Consider the following 18,918-nt stretch of genomic DNA (forward strand, 5'->3'; position numbering starts at 1 on the left):
TGCAAGGGCCAACATTGGTCAACTGTGTTTTGGAGAGACCACAGGTGGCCTTGGCCAGTGCATGGCCAAAAACATAAAGCCTGTGAGTGGGGGTGCTGAGGAGTGAAGGGAGGAAAGGTGGTGTTTCTGCACTCCTGGGTTACAACAGGAAATGCAGTTTTCAAAGGCTGCAAGACCCTAGACTAGAACAGTTCATCTGGGTGTTAGAAATAATTTTATTTTTATTGGTTATTTCCTTTAGTAAGAAATAAAATTAAGATAGCCACCTGAAAAAGGTTAGATTGGGATATTAAATTTTTTTTCCAGAAGTGTTTTGTTGCTGTTAAAAATAAAATTAAGAAAATACTGATTTAAATAGACACTTAACTATCAGAGCCTAATATTTTCTTTTCTACTATGCAACTAAAATAATCAAGATGGTGCACAAGAAGAGTTAATAAAGGAAAAACAACACTAGGAATTAGAATAGATCGCAGTTCAGGCCATGAGAGGCCCTGAGAAGTGCATTAGAAAACGTGCATATAAATCTACATTCTTGGTTTAGATGTGGCATCTTCCCACCTCCAGGTGGATAGGAAGGGGTCTAGGGTGCACCAGGCCCTCTATAGTGCATACACACCAGGCTGCAGCCTACCCATCCATACCCAAAGGAAAATAAACCCAGATAAGAGATAAACATGTGTTTCCCAAGCTCAACTCCATTGCACAGTGGATTTGCATTATTAGCTTGAAAATGGAGAGGAAGAGTCTACTTTAAGATCACTCGTCAAAGAAAGCAGAAGGACACTTTAGAAAGTGTCCCTTTTCCCTATTTTTCTATTTCCCTTCAGAGTGGGCAAAATGTTGCAATTGATTTTGGGGATTTTTTTTTTCTTTTGTGACAAAATTCACTCAAATAATTTATGAGAAGATGTGCCATTTCTGTCTTTAGATACAAATTATTACACATTCCAGAGTCTTACAAGTTAAGCTTCTGGAATCTGTGGAATATGTAAGTCTGGTGCATTTAAAGCCCATCAGGAGGGACTTGCTCAGTGTTGTGCCTGGTTGCAGCGTGTCGATCCGGGAACAGTAACAGGGATCAGGAGTGCAAGACCACACAGCCCATCTCCACAGAAAGAGCACACTGAGAAGACACCTTCGTGGCTTTGGATTCACCACCAAGATCTGTGTGTGTTTCACTAAAATCTTGATGACTGTGGAATAAACTGCTTTGGCCAACATCCCCATATTTGGGAACATGATTTGCTGAAACTAGATGAGAGGAATGGGTTCAAAAATGTCTTGGTAGACACTTTTTAATGTCTCAGCCTTATGAACTTCGATGGTTTGAATGTGTTTCTCCAAATTTCATGTTGGACTGAATCTCCATTATAGTGGAATTAACAGGTAGGGCCTGGCCGGGCGTTCTGGATCATGCCTGTAATCCCAGCACTTTGGGAGGCAGAGGTGGGTGGATAACCTGAGGTCAGGAGTTTGAGACCAGCCTGACCAACATGGAGAAACCTTGTCTCTACTGAAAATACAAAATTAGCCAGGTGTAGTGGCACATTCCTGTAATCCCAGCTACTTGGGAAGATGAGGCAGGAGAATCGCTTGAATACAGGAGGCAGAGGCTGTGGTGAGAGTGGCGATTGTGTTACTGCACTTCAGCCTGGACGACAGAGCAAGACTCCGTCTAAAAAAAAAAAAAAGAAAGAGGTAGGGCCTTTGGGGAACTGACTGAATCATGAAGGCCCATCATGTATCAAGTTGGTTGATAGTGTTGTTGATGACATTTTTGTCTCTTTGTTCTATTAGTTATTACAAGATGACTATTAAAATCTACAAAGTTATAAAGTTTTGTTTATTTCTCCCTTCAGTTCCGTAAGTCAGGGCTTCCTGTATTTTGCTGCGTTATGTGTTTATAGTCGCTTTGTCTTCCTGATAATTTGTCCTCTTTATCATTGCCAAATGTCCTTTTAAATCCCTATTACTATTTAGTTTTCTACATCTGTTTTGTTACTTATATTGTCACTGTAGCTTTTTGCTCAGTGTTAGCATGATACATATGATACATATATTTCTACCCCTTTACTCTGAAATTATGTATTTCTTTTTTAAAGGGGATTTCTTTCTTTATTGTTTCCTTTCTTGTTTGTTTGTTTTTTGTTTTTTGAGACAGGGTCTCACTCTTTTACCCAGGCTGAAGTAAAGTGGATTTTTTTATAGACAACATGTGTTTGAGTATTGCTCTTTTTTTGCAATCATATAATCCCTGTCATTTAACTAAAGATTTAGGCCACTTATATTTAACATAGTTTTCTATATGCCTACATTTAAATACACAATCTTGCCATTTATTTTCTATTTATTCTATTCTTTGTTACTGTTTTCTGCTTTTTTTTTTCTTCTCTTCTACAACTTTCTATTCTCAAGTAAGGGTATATATTTTTCTCATTCTCAATCTTACTATGATGAATTTTTCTGCAATGTGAAGTTCTCTGGGAAAACAAACAAAGGAACACTTTGAAATACTGTGTCTTTCACCCAGTTACACTGAAAATAAAATTATAAAAGAGGTGTGTTTGAATGTGTTTAGCTTCCTGAAGAAGCAAGGAACAACAGACATGATCAACATTATTTTATAATCTTGTTTATTCTGTGTCCATACTATTGTCAAGGATACAATGCTCCTGAGGTGCTTGCTATACAATGAATGTCTGTGTCTCCAAATTTTATACATTGAAGTATTAATCTCCAATGTAATGGTATTAGAATGTGGGGATTTGCAAGGTGATTAGTTTTAGATAGGGTCTGGAGGGTGGAGACCCCAAGATGGAATTCGTACCTTTACAACGAGAGGAAGAAGCTGGGTTCAGTGGCTCACACCTGCAATCCCAGCACTTTGTGAGGACAAGGTAGGAGAATCACTTGAAGCCAGGGGTTCCAAACCAGCCTGGGCAGCATAATGAGACCCTATCTCTGAAAAAAAAAAAAAAAGAAAGAAAGAAAGAAAGAAAAAGAGGAAGTTTCTATATTCTCTTCTGACATGTCAATGCCAGAATCACATATCGGAGATAAGTTAGCATTTTCTATTTATTTGAACATTGTCATTAATTCTGCTAAATGATTATTGAATAATGTAAATTTATCACCGAGCACAAAATAGATCACTGCGAGCACAAATATTTAAAATTTCTAATTTGTTTTTATATTTTGCAGGAATGTATGATGGGGTGACCATTTCCACAAAGAAAATAATTAGCATACATTTCTTTCTTTTTTTTTATTTCGAGAAAGAGTCTCACTCTGTTGCCCAGGCTGGAGTGCAGTGGCGTGATCTTGGCTCACTGCAACCTCTGTCTCCCTGGTTCAAGCAGTTCACCTGCCTCAGCCTCCTGAGTACCTGGGACTGCAGGTGCTCGCCACCACACTGGCTACTTTTGTTGTATTTTTAGTAGAGATAGGTTTCACCATGTCAGTCAGGCTGGTCTTGAACTCCTGATCCCAAGTGATCCTCCCCGCTTGGCCACCCAAACTGCTGAGATTACAGGCATGAGCCACTGCACCCAGTCAGCATACATTTCTTTAGAAGTGAAATAGAAATACGAATTCAAGAATTAAAAGAAACAATATAATATTTATGAGATTTAGAGCGCTTATTCATATATTTTATCATTGATGATGATATTCATTATATATTTTTATTTCATTAAACACTTAAAAAATGAGTGTGACAATTTATTTTCTAATACGTATTTATGATACAACAGAAATGACTTATTTATAATTGTGTAAACATGGCATACGATTAGAAATCTGTATCTGTAATATGGTTCTACAATTCTTTCAACGGACAATTGCAAAAACCCATATTCTTAAAAACAGAATTTCTGGGTCATAGGTTATGCATTTCATGGTCATAATCATTTTATTAACAGTAGCTAAACCCTGGAAACCACCCAAACGTCTGTCAAAAGGCAATGGACAAATGAGTTGATATATTCACTCAATAGAATATTACTGAGTAATAAGGAGGAATTAACTATTCTTGCAATAAACAACATGGATAAATTTCACATTCATAATGTTGAGTGGCAGAAGTTGAATTAAAAATTACATATCATATACATCAATTTACACAAAATTGTAGAACAGTCAAAATTAGTCTAAAGTGAAAACATTCAGAACAATTTATTTAGAAGAAAATAAACAATTAAATGAAAAATTCTACGTTTGGAAATATAAAAACCCACATTTGGTAACTTACGGGTTAAAGAAATGATGATGGAATTTTTAAAAAAAACTAAAACTAAATAATAAAAATAAAATGTATCAAAAAATCATGAAATGCAGCAAAACACTACCTGAGAAGAAATGTTTAGCTTTAAATGCTTATATTTAAAAAACAGGATGACTGAAATTTCTAAAGTATGAATTCTCCATTTTAAAGGTAGAACAAGATTAGTAAACACCTCACAAGTAGAAGGAAGAAGGTAATTTACATTTAAAACTATTTTTTATAAATTTATAGGCTACATGTGCAATTTTGTCACGTACAGAGGTCGTGAAATGGTCAAATTGGGGCTCCTAGGGCGCCTAGTACCCAAACAGTGTGCATTGTACCCGTTAATCAATTCTTCTTCATCCTCCCTTCTCCCACCCCTCCTTCTCCTAAGTCTCTATTATCTGTCATTCCACTGTCTATGTCAACATGAATACATTTTTCAGCACCCAGTTATGAGTGAAAACATGCATTATTTGTCTTTTTGTGCCTGGCTTGTTCCTCTTAAGATAATGGCCTCCAGTTTCATCTAAGTTGCTGCAAAAGACATGATTTCATTCTTTTCTATGACTGAGTAATATTCCAGGTATGGTTGTTTTTCACTTTACTGTGTATTGCACAGTTCTCCAAAGCACTGTACTTATCTCCATTCCTACTAGCATTGATTGAAGCTCCACTCTTCAGTGAATTTGTGAAGAAAATATTATTCATTGTTATTTTAGTTTACATTACTGTACATTACATTACATTGTTAATTACTTCTCATTGGCTAGCAAGATTGAACATCTGTTTATATTTGTATGCATAAGATTTTCTCATCTGTCAATTGCTTACATGTGTCCATTATATATTTGAAAGACTTCGTATTTTCTAGATACAATTCTATTTTTTGGTAAAAAAATAATATTTTTAGTATATTACTTGTATTTTAATGTTGATTATACTATGTTTTATTATATAAGAGTTATAAATGATAATGTGGCCATATTTATCAAGTATTTCCTTTATTATTCATACAAATTTTGTCTTGTGAAATAAATTATTCTCCATCCCGAGGTTTAGGATGCTAGGTTTTGTTTGCATAAATTTTATTAAGGATTATATACATATATGTATAAAAATATTACAGATACATATATGTAATAATACACATACATTGCATACATATATCAATGAAGACATGTATATGTATTATACATATAAAATATTGGCAAATATTACAATAATTATATAATTGGTCATTTAACTCAAATAGCTAAAAACCTGACAAATTATTCCAAACTCTTTGTGTTGCTGTTGTCTTCCATATAAAATGGAGATTATTTATTTTACTGTATTTTGTCAGTGCTTTATACATTTATAAAAGTGAAGTGCTTAGAACAATGCCTGGTATCTTAAAACTCTTAATAAAAACTTGGTATCATTTTGTTATCATTATTATGTTTTATACGGTTTGTTTTCTGGCCTTGGTATAAGGCTAGGCTAACATAATAAAATGGTATGAAATTCATTTTGTATGATTTTAAAAAATATCTACTCTATCTTACAATCCATTTCATAAAAAAATTATGTGAACATGATTATTTTTCCTTATCAACCATTTAGGTTGTTTGTACATTTTATGAGTCTTTAACTAAAATGCTTTTTATATATGCTGTCTCTCTTTTATATTTAATTTATATTGATTTTATTTTTTGTGCTATTTTAAAATTTGTTTTCACTCTATTTTTCTAAATTTTTGATTTGATTAATAATGTTCATTCTCTATCCCTTTGTAAATTTTGAATATAAAGTAGTAACTTTTTCCCGAAATATTATGTTGGTGTACCCTACCAGTGCTTTGGTTTTATTCAGTTTGAAATATCTTCTAATTTCCCCTAGAATTTTTTCTTTCAGTAATAAATTACTTGGGTCTTAGTTTTTAATTTCTAAATGCTTTAGTATTGGTGATGATTTTGTATTACTTTCTCCTGGGATTTTTTTTGTTAATAGAAAATAATATACACTTATTTGGCTTTTCAAAACTTTTCTGAATCCCACTACATGTTAAATTTTTAAAAGTTGGATACACTTAAAAAGGGAACTGAGAGTTTTGAAATCCTTGAGTACAGGTTTCTATGGGTATTTATTTGATTAAATTTGATAATTTGTGTTATTCAAATGTTTCATTGTAACTAATTTTATTTGCTTGCTTTATTCATTTCCAGAATATTCTGTTAAAAGCACTTATTACAATGACAGATTTGCCCACTTTTTTTTGCCTATTTGTCATTGTTTATGGACTCTATGTTATTACGTACAGGTAGGATAAGTGCTTTTATCATTTCTTTGTTTCCCCAGGTGTTTCTGTTTGCTAAAAAGTCTATTTCATTTGTTATTGACAGTTATACCATCTTGTTTTACTGGTTGGGTTTTTAAAATAACTCTTACTTTCACTATTTTTGCCTCTTTATATGTTTCGAGTTATTCTTTTAAAACGCATATAGATTTTCACTTGCTTCTTTCTGATAATCTACAACTTTGAATAACATAGTTTATTATTTCTATCTTTAACTGATAACATATTTGGGGTTATTTCTGTCGCTATATATTAAGTTTTTAATTTACCATGTATTCTCATTTCTTCTTTTTTTCTTAGTCTACATTTTTTAAAATTGCATTAAATTAGGCTTATCTACTCATTTCCCCCTTATTATCAATTTGATACTTTTATTTCCTATTTACATAAAAACATCAAAATGTTTGCTGATATGGTTTGGAGGTTTGTCCCCTCCAAATCTCGTGTTGAACTATCATGCCCAGTGTTGGATGTGGGGCTTAGTAGGACATGACTGGATCACGGGGGTGGATCACTCAAGAATGGTTTGGCACCATCCCCTAGGTACTGTCCTGGTGATAGTGAGTGAGTTCTCGTGAGACCCGGTCATTTAAGCGTGTGGTGCCTCCCTCATTCCTCTTACTCTCTTTCTTGTCATATGAGACGTTGGCTCCCACTTTGCCTTCTGCCGTGATTGGAAGTTTCTTGAGGCCTCTCCAGAGGCTGAGGCTGTGCCATACTTCTTGTACAGCCTGCAGAACTGTGAGCCAATTGAATCTCTTTTCTTTATAAATTGCCCAGTCTCCGTTATTCCTTTATAGAGATGCAAATGGACTAATGCATTTGTTTACTGTATAAAACCAATCAATAGCTTTATGTGAAGATTTTATTAACTTTTTTCACCAATAAAATTTTAATGTTTAACCAACATTAAAATTTTATTGGTGAAAAAATGTTTAACTCTCAACCACGTGTTCATATTCATTGGTATTTTGTTCAGTCTATTATTTTCATATCATTTTTCAACTCACACGTGACTATTTTTAGTAACAATGTTTTTCAAGTTTATCTGAGTTTACCAGTATTTTTGCTTAACATTTTTCCTATCATACTCTTTATTTCTGTATTTGTGCTTTTAAAATTGAAGCACAACCTTTACTATTCTCCTGGCTATGATGGGATAATGTAAATATTCTGTCTTAATTCAATAAAAAAACCTCTTGTGTTTTATGTTTGAATGACTATTCTTACTAACTAAAAAGGAAAGGTCAAAACGTAGTTATTTTATATAAAATAACAAAAATTGTCTAAAGAAAGAACTGTTAACAGACCTAGGTCTAGAAAGATAATCATTTAAAATGGAAGCAATATTCATAGGAGCACCAGATCTGTACATTTTTGCTTATGACATTTGCCAAAACCTCAAGTAGGATATGTTGAATGATACTTTAGCTGGGCAAGCATTTTAGGTTTAAAATTATTCCCACAGTATATATCGCACTACAAAATGCTTTCCAGATTTTATGGTTGCTGAAAAACTAGTTATTGTCATTTTGAAAGTCTTATGTCTTTTATTTGTTTGTGTTACAGCTTTCCTCTTGGTGTCTTCTGTTTTTGAGGTGTAGACTTTTTAAAAATTGTATTTCTAAGTGTTTATGTGCTTTCAAATTGGGGATTTATGTATTCCTTTAATTCCTGCATTTTTAAAAATGCAGACTCTCTTTAAAAATCTTCTTTCTCATTTAAAAATATTTACTACTTCTACTTTTTGTCTTTTTTACTATATTCTTCAATCTCTCAAACTTTATTTCATATACTCTATTTCTTTTTCTGGGCTACCTTGTGAGTACTTTTCTTCCCTGTCTTCCAGTTTAGTAATTCTTACTTATCTATATCTAATTGCCTATTTAATTCTTTGATAACAGTTTTAAAATTCACCGACAGTTTTTGTGGATGCTCTAGGCATTTTGCTTGTTGACTTTCTGAAGGGTCAGAGAGAGATAAGAGGCGCTTATTAGGAGAGTGTTTTGAGAAAACCAAGCGTTAGCAGGAAGATGCCAGTGGAAGCTTCACCAGAGCCCTTCGTCACAACAAGGTTCCTGCTCATTCCTCTCACAAGCAAGGGCACTTTTGTGAGAGTTTTGATGGGAAATCTTCAGGCATCCTCCTTACGCTTCTGAATTGGCTCCTTCTAATTTCTTTTTGTTTCCAAATTTTAAAATATCTGTAAAGGGCATCCATTTTTCTTCAGATAATAATAATAATAATAATAATAATAAAAGACTGCATTGCCAGGGTTAAATTCCCAGGACCCTCAGTTCTTTAGGAATGGACTAAATAGGGGCGTCATCACTTACAAAAATGTCTTGAATTTGGTGGTGCTTATGTTGAGAAATAAAGTTTATATTTTTTATTTTTATCTTTTATTTCTATTTCTATGAACTTTTAAAAGTCTCCTATATTATAGTATATCTATATTCTAGATGTTGTCTATTTATCAATCATCTGCCTATTATCTGTCAGCCAATCTATCTGTTCTATGTATGTACGTATGTATGTATCTATCTGCCCATCTATCATCTATCTATCATCTATCTACCTACCTATTTACATAATATGTAATTTATCAAGCTATTGGTCTATCTATTTATCTATCTATCATCTGTCTATATCTATTTATCTATCTGCCTATCTATCTGGTTATCTGTCTCTCTCTGTCTTCTATCTTATCTACCTATCTATCTACCTACCTGTCTGTATTTTATTGTCTGTCTATCTATCTACCTACCTACCTACCTACCTATCATCTGTCATCTACCTATCTATGCCTTTCTCTCTCTGTCTGCCTGTCTGTCTATTTATCTCTGCCTTTGTCTATCTGGTTATATCTCACTTATGCTACCCTAGTCTGCTGTGTGTGCTTTGCCTATCTATCATTTTATTGCCATCAAATCAGCAATAACTCACATATTTAGTGTCACTGATTTGAAGCCATACTTCAAGAGGAAGAAACTGACAATACCCACCAATTACCTTGCAATTATTTAGTCTAATTTATGCTAAAACTCTTAAAATATACAGAAGTATTGAAATAAAATAACAATTAATCTTAGGTGTAAAGTATTACTTTTTAAGGCTGTTCAACCAATGTTGATGTGTTAAATCCATTTCATGTAAGCAGTAACCACCCATTTAAACAAAAAAAAAATTATGCTTTAAGAACGAAGTGTGAACCCAGAAGTAATTTATTATTTCAATGATACCTTAGAGATATTACTAAGTTACTATCACTTGTCCATATTTTACTAGCTATGCAGTATCAATCCCCAATTTTTAAGTGTACAGGGCCCTTTTCTGTATTATAATATTTTATGAATTACATATGATAGTGCTGTAATTTAGATCAACTTTAGTGGCATGTGATCTCCTGACACTTTCTCAAATATGTGAACTCCAGATCTCAAATGTGGAAGGGAGTATGTTAAATCGTAATGAAACTAAACCAGCGATATGTTTGCCATAGAAAACTTACTTGTGGATGGCAGAGATTGAAATGATAATGGGTACATAAAAACCGCAGACATACCCTCTGTTAAAATGAGAAATATATGAGTATAATATATTTAATAATAAATATACAGACTTTTAAATAAAGGTGATCAGACTCCAGGTTGTTCCTTGGCCTTCTCACTCAATTACCTGTCCAGACGCCTCTAAAAATTCCTCTAAGTCTCTGTCTAAGAGATGACTGAATAAAACCAAAAGTTTCTATTGGCGGCAACTAAAGACATGTGAGCCTTATTTAGGAAATAAATTTTGATTGAAAGATAAATGACCCGCTATGTCTTTGTATCAATTTGAAAATAGATTGAAGCTTCAAGAGGAATACAATTGATTTTCTCTGTTCCATTTTATTGGCAGCAACTTTTCTAAACTGAAAATTGGTAGACATTTAAAAATCTGTTTCATGCTTTTAAAATATGGTTTTACGTTTAAAAACTAAAAATTCTTAAGAAATTAAAGTCAAAACTCACCTGCACTTGATATTGCTGAACTCTGGGGTCATGGCCGTTAGGGGCAGTCCTGTGAAGGGCTTGACATGAATTCTGCATGCAAATCAAACTACTGGGGAAGGAGAAAGCGTGATCGACATTCAATCCAAACAAGAGACAAGAAAGTCACCAAGCAGTCTTGCTGGGGCCAGCGTGTGAACCACACTGGAACTGCAGTGAGGATAAACAGGACGTAGGGGATGCTTACAGGTTCAGGAAACTGTGGGGGAAACCCGAGAACTAGAACCAGGAGAAGCCCGGGGCTCAGCTGGTCCACAGCATGATTCATGCAAAGGGCACTGGAAGGAGAGGAGGGGTGGGGTGAGGACCATCCCTAAGGCTGATGAGGCCTGTGTCTCAAGGGGAAAGGGAAGGTCTCTGAGCCGTGGGGTTGGTGACCAGGGTTCCACTGGAGGAATCTGAGTGCCGTGTTATGAAGAGGCAAGAGGGATCTCCCATGAGCGCCCACCATTTGTTAAATATGTGCTCTACATAATGCCTGGTTCCCTCAGAAACCCTGAGCAAGAAGTCTTACTTTCTTCATCTTCAAGGTGATGAAACAGGGAAGCAAAGCTGCCTTAATCCAGGCAAGACCAAAACCTAAAGGTGTCTGGCTCAAACCTCAGAGCTGTCTCGCCACCCCATGCACCTCCCCGGAGACTGGGCATGATTGGGTTCTGTCGGTTACTCCGAGAGAGAAAGGGCAGGGAAAATGGGGAGGTTAAGGCCCTAGCAGGGAGGGACGCGAGATAGAGTGGGATGCTGTGGTCGCGGAGTTCTTCCTGGCAACGTACCCGGAGATGGGAAAGAGCTGTGAGGTCCCAGAGCCATGCCCCTGTGGGTGAGAGGCCTAGAAGTCACAGAAGGCAAGAGCCAGCTGTGGCTTCCATACGTGCTAGTGACACATGCACCTCCGTTTCTTCTTGTATTATACGGGCGTCACCGTGTTTCCTTCACACCTTGGCACAGGAGATCACAATCGACAATGCAGTGAGAAGCACCCGCAATGGGCTGCAGATATTAGGCGTGAAGACAGTGAGTTACTCAGCTGATTTGTTCCCTGGAGAGTCAGGCTACCTGGTCATCCTACTCAATATCCAGGACTTCCCGAACCTCGAGACTGGGTGGGCACCGTTCAGAGGCCCCCAGTCCCTGCACTTCTCCTTGAGAGCCGAGCTCACCATCACATCCCTGGGGCTTGGAACTAAGTAACCACTTCACAAACACATGGATTTCGGGGTGCCCAGGCCCCCATAAAGAGATCAAATTATATCTCCTGCATTCTGCTGTAATGAAATGAATCATAAAATATGTTTCAGAAGAAAAGTACTATAAAAAAGTTTCAAAATTGTGGTTTACAAAAGTAAGTTATAGACACCAGTAAGATAATTTCTGGTGGAAAAGTTGATTGCTTGCTGACCCTGGGTACTGGAACAGCCAATATTCAGCACTCCTCACTCCTTATTCAGCCTCCAGCACCTTTGTGTGGTGCTGTTACTGTTTGCACGGACAGCTGGCGGGCCCAGGAAAGTTAAACACCTGCCCGGGTCGTGGGGGCAGTACCTGGGTGGAAGCTTTCCTATGAATTGAAACACTTACACCTTTCTGTTAGCGAAATGAGATGTACACAGGTAAAGTCATGTTAATTGACAGAGCTGGTAGATTAGAAGTGTGCTCAGTGAAGTCCTGAATTATCCAAAACCATATCAAACACACAGCCCAGTTTTGTGTGATTAACACAAATTCCTTCTTCATCAAGAGTCACCCATAGATCTCATTTTGCCAATTATCTAAAGACTGTGGTTCTTTGAATAAACCAACTCTCAACTCCAGATTGTTTGCTTTGTAGGAGTCTTCAGTTTTTATTCCAAGTCACAAAGAACCACTTGTTCTTCACATGAAAATAAATATGCAGAGAGAGAGAGAGAGGAGTGAGAAAGAGAGAGAGAGAGTGTGAGAAAGAGAGAGAGAGAGGAGGAATAATTATGCCCAAAGGATAAATCAGCTAAACCAAAGTGATTTGGAACTTAAAAAGCAAAAAGGGGAAGAGAGCATGGAGACATTTCTGTGCACAAGAGGAAAGGAAAGAAGTAGTTTAAGGAAAGGTGTGATTTTTTTTTCAGCTATCTTCTGTCTAAAATTGAAAACTACAAGACAGTGTCTATTTTTGCCTTTATTTTTCCCTTGAAATGTTTAAACTTTAGCCATGGATGAATCACAAACCTCCTAACCGAGGCCTAGTATCCTGATGGTGAAGCCTCCTGGGTAACCAACAAAATGCTTTTCCAAAGCAGGTGCTATTGGAGACTCTTCTGTCGGGACAGCCCTGGCCTGGGTCTGCCCTGCTTGCTCAGCACCTTAGGAGTTAAGAATAAACTTCGTCTATGTCTTGCTTTGTGGACCTGCTTTAGGCAAGTGGAACTGGTTTGATTCTTAGTTGGAGGAAGCAAAACACAGAGAATAAGTCAGGGACAGATGTCCTTGGGGCCAGTGACAATTTAGGTTCCCAGCCAGGAGTGAGAACTTCTGCAAAGCACAAAGGTTTCCAGTGCAAGAAGCCACCCAGGAGTTGAACCAAATCAGCCCCTGGCTGACAAAGGCTTCCACCAGGAGGCGGTCCTGACCCAAGCTGAGTTCCAACACCGTCCCCTTGTGAGGGCATTGAAGGACCTTCCTGCTCTCCTCCCTAACGGGAGCTGCGGGAGACTTGTAACGCGTCCCATCCACAGCTTCTGTTGGAATCTGCAGGCCCAAAACTTCCATTACAGACTCCGGGTAATGTTGATGGGGTTTCCCGAGCAATCCTGTGAGATTTGTTTAATAACTACGCTGTTTCAAAACAGAGAAGGGATGGGCGTTCTGATTTAATTAGAAACTCCTATAATCAGTGCCTTTCCCTCCAACTGCAGAGTGTCTGGTGCTCCACCACCAGTGGCTAGGAAGACTTCCTTACATTTGCTGGCAAAAGCCACTGTGGCCGGCACGTTGGGGGGTGTCAGCTTTTAATTGTAACTGTCTTGCAGAGCGGTGTTGTTTTAATATCCTGTATAGATTTTTATGTAATACACTTACTTGCAGGCAGCCCGAAGCAAGAATCAATTCTGTGAAGGGCTCTTCTTTTGTTAAAAGCCAATCTTGTTTTAATGATGCATGAAGAAATATTCGAGCATTGACATTTTTCTGTCAGGTTTCTTTTGAAAAATCAATTAAGATAATACTGCTTTGACCTAGTTATCTAGTTAATGCTTATTAGGAATGTAATATGATTTACTGTCAGCATAATAATTTTTGTATCTTATCCCATTAGCTTGTGCATATTTCAAAGTGTATTACACAATGGTCACTTCTTAAAATGTAATGTAGCAGAATGCATTAATTAGATTGACTAGGATCATTAGACAGAAACTATCTCATTGGCTCCTTGTATCAAATTTGTATACAATCTTTATCAAGATAGTGCATTATTTACATGCCTAGAAACCTGCTTCTTAACCAGAGAGGGGACTTAGCCACTTTCTGCACGCCCAACTATCCTTTTACGAATTACAAATACTTGATACTTTTGCTTAAAACTGATTAATTTGGGGTTTGTCATTATGCATGAAATGTAAGCAAAATAAGTCTCCAACAAATTAAAAATTGTCCTCCCAGATTCAATCCTTAGCAACTTGCAATGCTGCGAACATTCAGATAGTATAAGGTGTGCTGGGAAACCACATAAATATGCAAAATTGGGCATTATTTCAAACTGGTCCTCGCCTTTCTTTGTTGCCTTTGTGTTAACAACTGTCAATGGCACTGTCAAGAAGGGAGCACTAGCCAAGACCCTTCCAAGGAAATTATTGATTTCTGCCCATTCGGAATTCTGAAGTAACCAGCGGCACTGCAAGCTTAACCTTGTTAAGTGGAACCCAAGTTAAATCTCTCACCGATTCCAGCGTGGGGTGGGACCAGCAGTGCAAGTTCGGCTCTCTCAGTTAGGACTCACCCTTGTCCCGGGAATCTGCCGGAATGTGACAGGTGGCCAAGCCACGTGCTGTGCTTCTGAGACGATGCCCGTGAAGTGAGGAGTGATGCACCTTCGCAAGTCAGGGCTTTCGGCAGCCTCCCCCAGCTAATCATCATTTATTTCTGTTTCTCTGATAGGACGCCGCCAGCATGCATATTGACCCAAGGAATCTTCGGAATGGACCCTGCTTCTAATCACATCTTCACCTGCTCGAGGATCACCTGTGGCACGTTGGGCTCTGAATGCAATCCCCAGGTCACCCCATTTCATGCATCTGTATTTTTAACCTCACTGCCCATTAACATGCATCTCAACGCATCCAAGATACCACCCCCCATCACATGAGAGAGCATTAAAAATAAGCCAGCTCAATGCACAAATATGGGGGCGACAATTGGAAAGACAACGATGTTTCCAAAGAACGTCCAACCTTAACTGTAGCTTTTCAGTTTCCAAATTCTCTCTTCTTTATGTCATCATTTCCCTGAATCACTGGGGCCCAGCAGTACCATTCTCAGTCAGATGTCTGCCTGAGACACATCGTTTCAAATTCACCAGTAAAATGTTTGCACTTAACAGAAGTGACCTTGTTTTACGCACGAACATGATGAATATATGTGGGTGGCTTACCCGAGCTGTTTATTTCCAGCCTGGTAATATTTTAATTAATTAAAAGGGAAACATCAATGAGCCAAGATTCTGTTTCCTATGATATTTTATATTTTCTACGTTTATTCAGAATTAAGGGTTTTAACTTTTTTTTTTTCCGTTACTCACAATTTTCCTCTCCCTCCCTCTCCCTGGTTCTCTCTCTTTCTCTCTCTTCCCCCACCCTGCCCCACCTCCGATTCTCTCTCCATCTTAAAATGTATTTCTCCAGGGGCATTTAGGGTGCAAAAGGTTGCCAGTTGTTCTTAAGGCAGAGAGCATCTGAATCCTGAAGTGTGTTGATTTGAATAAAGCAAGGAACGCTCTCCCTAACGTGATGGCCTCTTGCAGGGCTGAGCGGGAAAGGGTCCTGGCACAGTCTGGCAGCGCGTGGGAGCAAAGGAAGCCTGCACAAAGGCAGGCGGGAGAAAACAGGGAGGGATCTGAACACACACTCAATAGGGATCCATTGTGGAGGAAGCCACGCTAAGGGAGAGGGGCTGCGATGCTCTCGGGCGTGTGCACATTTGCATACGGGCTTGCAGACCCCGACGCCGCGTCGGGCTTGTCACTTTTAAGCACCCAATTAATTGACTTGACGGTGCGGTGAGCTTCCTGCTTTCAGGGAGATGCTACTGCGGACTGCGGTTTTAATTATGTGAAATATTAACCGCGGATTGAAATTGGAAACCTGAAGTTATTGTTTAATGATCACTGATCAGATGCATAGCCCAAATAAAGCAAATGAGGATGGTGGACCTGGGCGTCTGGATTTGGGTTTTACGTTATTATCTCTTTCCTAACTAGGCACTTTTCCTGCGTATCTGAACTCTTTTGCCTTTTAACTGTGCCTGCAGTTGCTATAGTGATGGCATAATTTTGTAATGGTCTAAAAATGACACTGGCATAGATACTGACAGATAGGAATTAATTCACTAACAAGTAATTATGTAGCGAAATGTTGACTGCCATGCAGAAGGTGCACGGTGACACATTTTCTGTTTTTCAGGGATGGCAGTAACATTAGCGTTGGTCATTAGTGGTAGACATCTCAGTACAGTGTTGGATACAGACTTATATGCAGACCTATTTAGTTACCTGTGTGACAGCCTTGTTCAGGACACCAGAAACAGCTGTCCCAGCCTGTATGAGCCAAAATAATTAGGCCTGTCATCTTCTCTCTCTGATTTCCCCTTCAACCTGCTCCACAAAATGCAAATATTTGGCTTTCATTGTCACATTCACCTTGACATGGATATTGCTTTGGTGCATAACTGGATGAGATGACTCAGAATTTGCATTGTTCATTCTAATAAATTTGCTTCCCCTCCATTGCATGGCAGGACCCATCAGATAAAGTCTCCCGGAGTGTCATCAATCACCAGCCTTGACAGACGGCTTTTGCCTTCATTTGTTACATACGAGAACATGCTTAATTATTTGTCCTGTAATTAGTTGGGAAAATGTCAGGAAATGTCAACTCTCTGTTCGCTGTGGAAGGACTCGGCTTGAAAGCCGGGATGACTGAAGTGTCATTAATGCCGCCTAACTAGACGAGGATCAGCTGGGGAGAAGGGAGAGCTTCTGAAAAAGTAATCACGGTGAGTTAGGGGAAACGGAAAATCAGCCCCCATAACAAGATGTGAGTCCTATTAGCAAACAGTTGTGTTTTTTATCTGCTAGGCTTCACAATAAAATATAGGAGAGCAAACTGAAGAACAAATACGTTGGATTGATACAATTTCTGTCACATCCTCCTTGTCATCCCCTAAGCCAATCATGCTTAATGTATTACTATAGGGAGCACCTAATATTTAATTTGCAGATTTAAAGCTCATCTTACCATTCGATCGCACAGTGCAAAATTCAGTGAATATGCAAAGGTGAATGGTTTTGCATTCATCTAATGATGTGATGAATTGAATATGTAAAATTAAAATTGTCATTGTGCTGTTAGAACCCTTTACTAATAAGAGCAAATTGCCATTAATCGTTCCTTGGCAACAGAAAACAAAAACAAAAACATATATATGTAAAAGGATGCACTGAGGATGAGAAACAGGCAGGTCGACTTCAGGCATAGAGTAAGTTTGCTTCCATAGATGTCTTGCCCACGCCGGGAATGCTGAGAAGAGCTCATTGTTAATTTCAGCAATGGGCTGGAAGACCTTTAGGGTATTTCCCAGCTAACTAAGAGTGAAAAAAACTCATTGGGAAGAAGAACACTTTTATCACATGACAGGCAACTTCATTGTGAAATGGATTCACCTGGGTTTTTAATTGCTGTGCCGCCAGTGCTCCAATATCCAAGTGGTGTGTGCACGGCACATTTTGTGAATGATTCTCCTTCGTCATTGTGTTCAGGATGCCACATTTGTTCATAAAATGCCTTTCGCAAATTCTGCATCACGGGTATCAGCTACTTTCTGTAATGTTGTCAAAAGAATGTGTTCACATGAGATCTTTCTTTGCTTGATGACTTAGACCACTTTGTGTCTCAAGAACAAGGAAATTATTGTTAGACCTCTTAACAAAGAGTAATTAGGGGTGACATGCTGTAGTTTAACAATTCACAACTTGTCACAGGTGTAGCTGAGCTAATTATCAGATAAATGCAATAAAGTAAACAATTTATTGTACGAGGAGTATTGCAGTGGTTCCATGCACAAAAACACATTTGAGGCTGAGGCCGTCCCAACTCACAGCACCTTCAGAAGACATGAAAATTTCAATTTGCCTGCAGGCCTTGGAAACTAAGTTTACATTGTCCCTCCTGGTAGATCAGACTTCAGGAATCAGTTATTTTATCTTTCAAAATGCGCTAAGTGAATGAAGCAAGCTGTTGGAAGCTGGGTGATGCAGACATTTAATGACCATTCATTCTTAATATTTAGATTTTTGAGAAAGATAAAAATGTAGCCACAATTATTTTGACAGGGCAGTCTTTCAAAGCCTATTCTGATTTAATCTTTGTCCCTAAAATGCATCCATGTAACATACTATTATTAGTTTTCCTAAGGGGGTGAAGTCCTTCATGTCCACAGCATGCTAGCACTTTCACTCTCTTTCCCTTTAAGAACGATCTCTGCCGGGTTTGAAAGACTCAGGCATCAGAGCGGATGTTGCAACTTCTAGCAATCAGCCACACAGAAGAACAACATTTTATTTTCAACATCCTCAGACTGTCTTTAGTTCTGTACAGGTTGAATGTCTTTAATGAATGCCAAGGGGATAGTTAAAAAAACCTTTCTGTCCTGCCCCAGCCTCCCGAGTAGCTGAGACCACAGGCGCATGCCACCACACACAGCTAAGTTTTGTATTTTTAGTAGAATGGGGTTTCACCATGTTGGCCAGGATGGTCTCAATCTCTTGACCTCATGATCTGCCTGCCTCTGCCTCCCAAAGTGCTGGGATTATAGGCATGAGCCACAGCTTGTACCCGGGAGGCAGAGGTTGCAGTGAACCGGGATCACACCACTGCACTCCAGCCTGGTGACAGAGCAAGACGTCATCTCAAACAAAAACAAACAAACAAAAAACAAACCTTTTTGTCAATTAAGTCTTTCAGTGTTACCGTCTCGTAGAGTGGAAATGGGGCAAGCGTTAGAGACATTCTAAAAACCCT

Source organism: Macaca mulatta, chromosome 6 (genome assembly GCF_049350105.2).
Source record: "Macaca mulatta isolate MMU2019108-1 chromosome 6, T2T-MMU8v2.0, whole genome shotgun sequence".
Classification (NCBI taxonomy): domain Eukaryota; kingdom Metazoa; phylum Chordata; class Mammalia; order Primates; family Cercopithecidae; genus Macaca; species Macaca mulatta.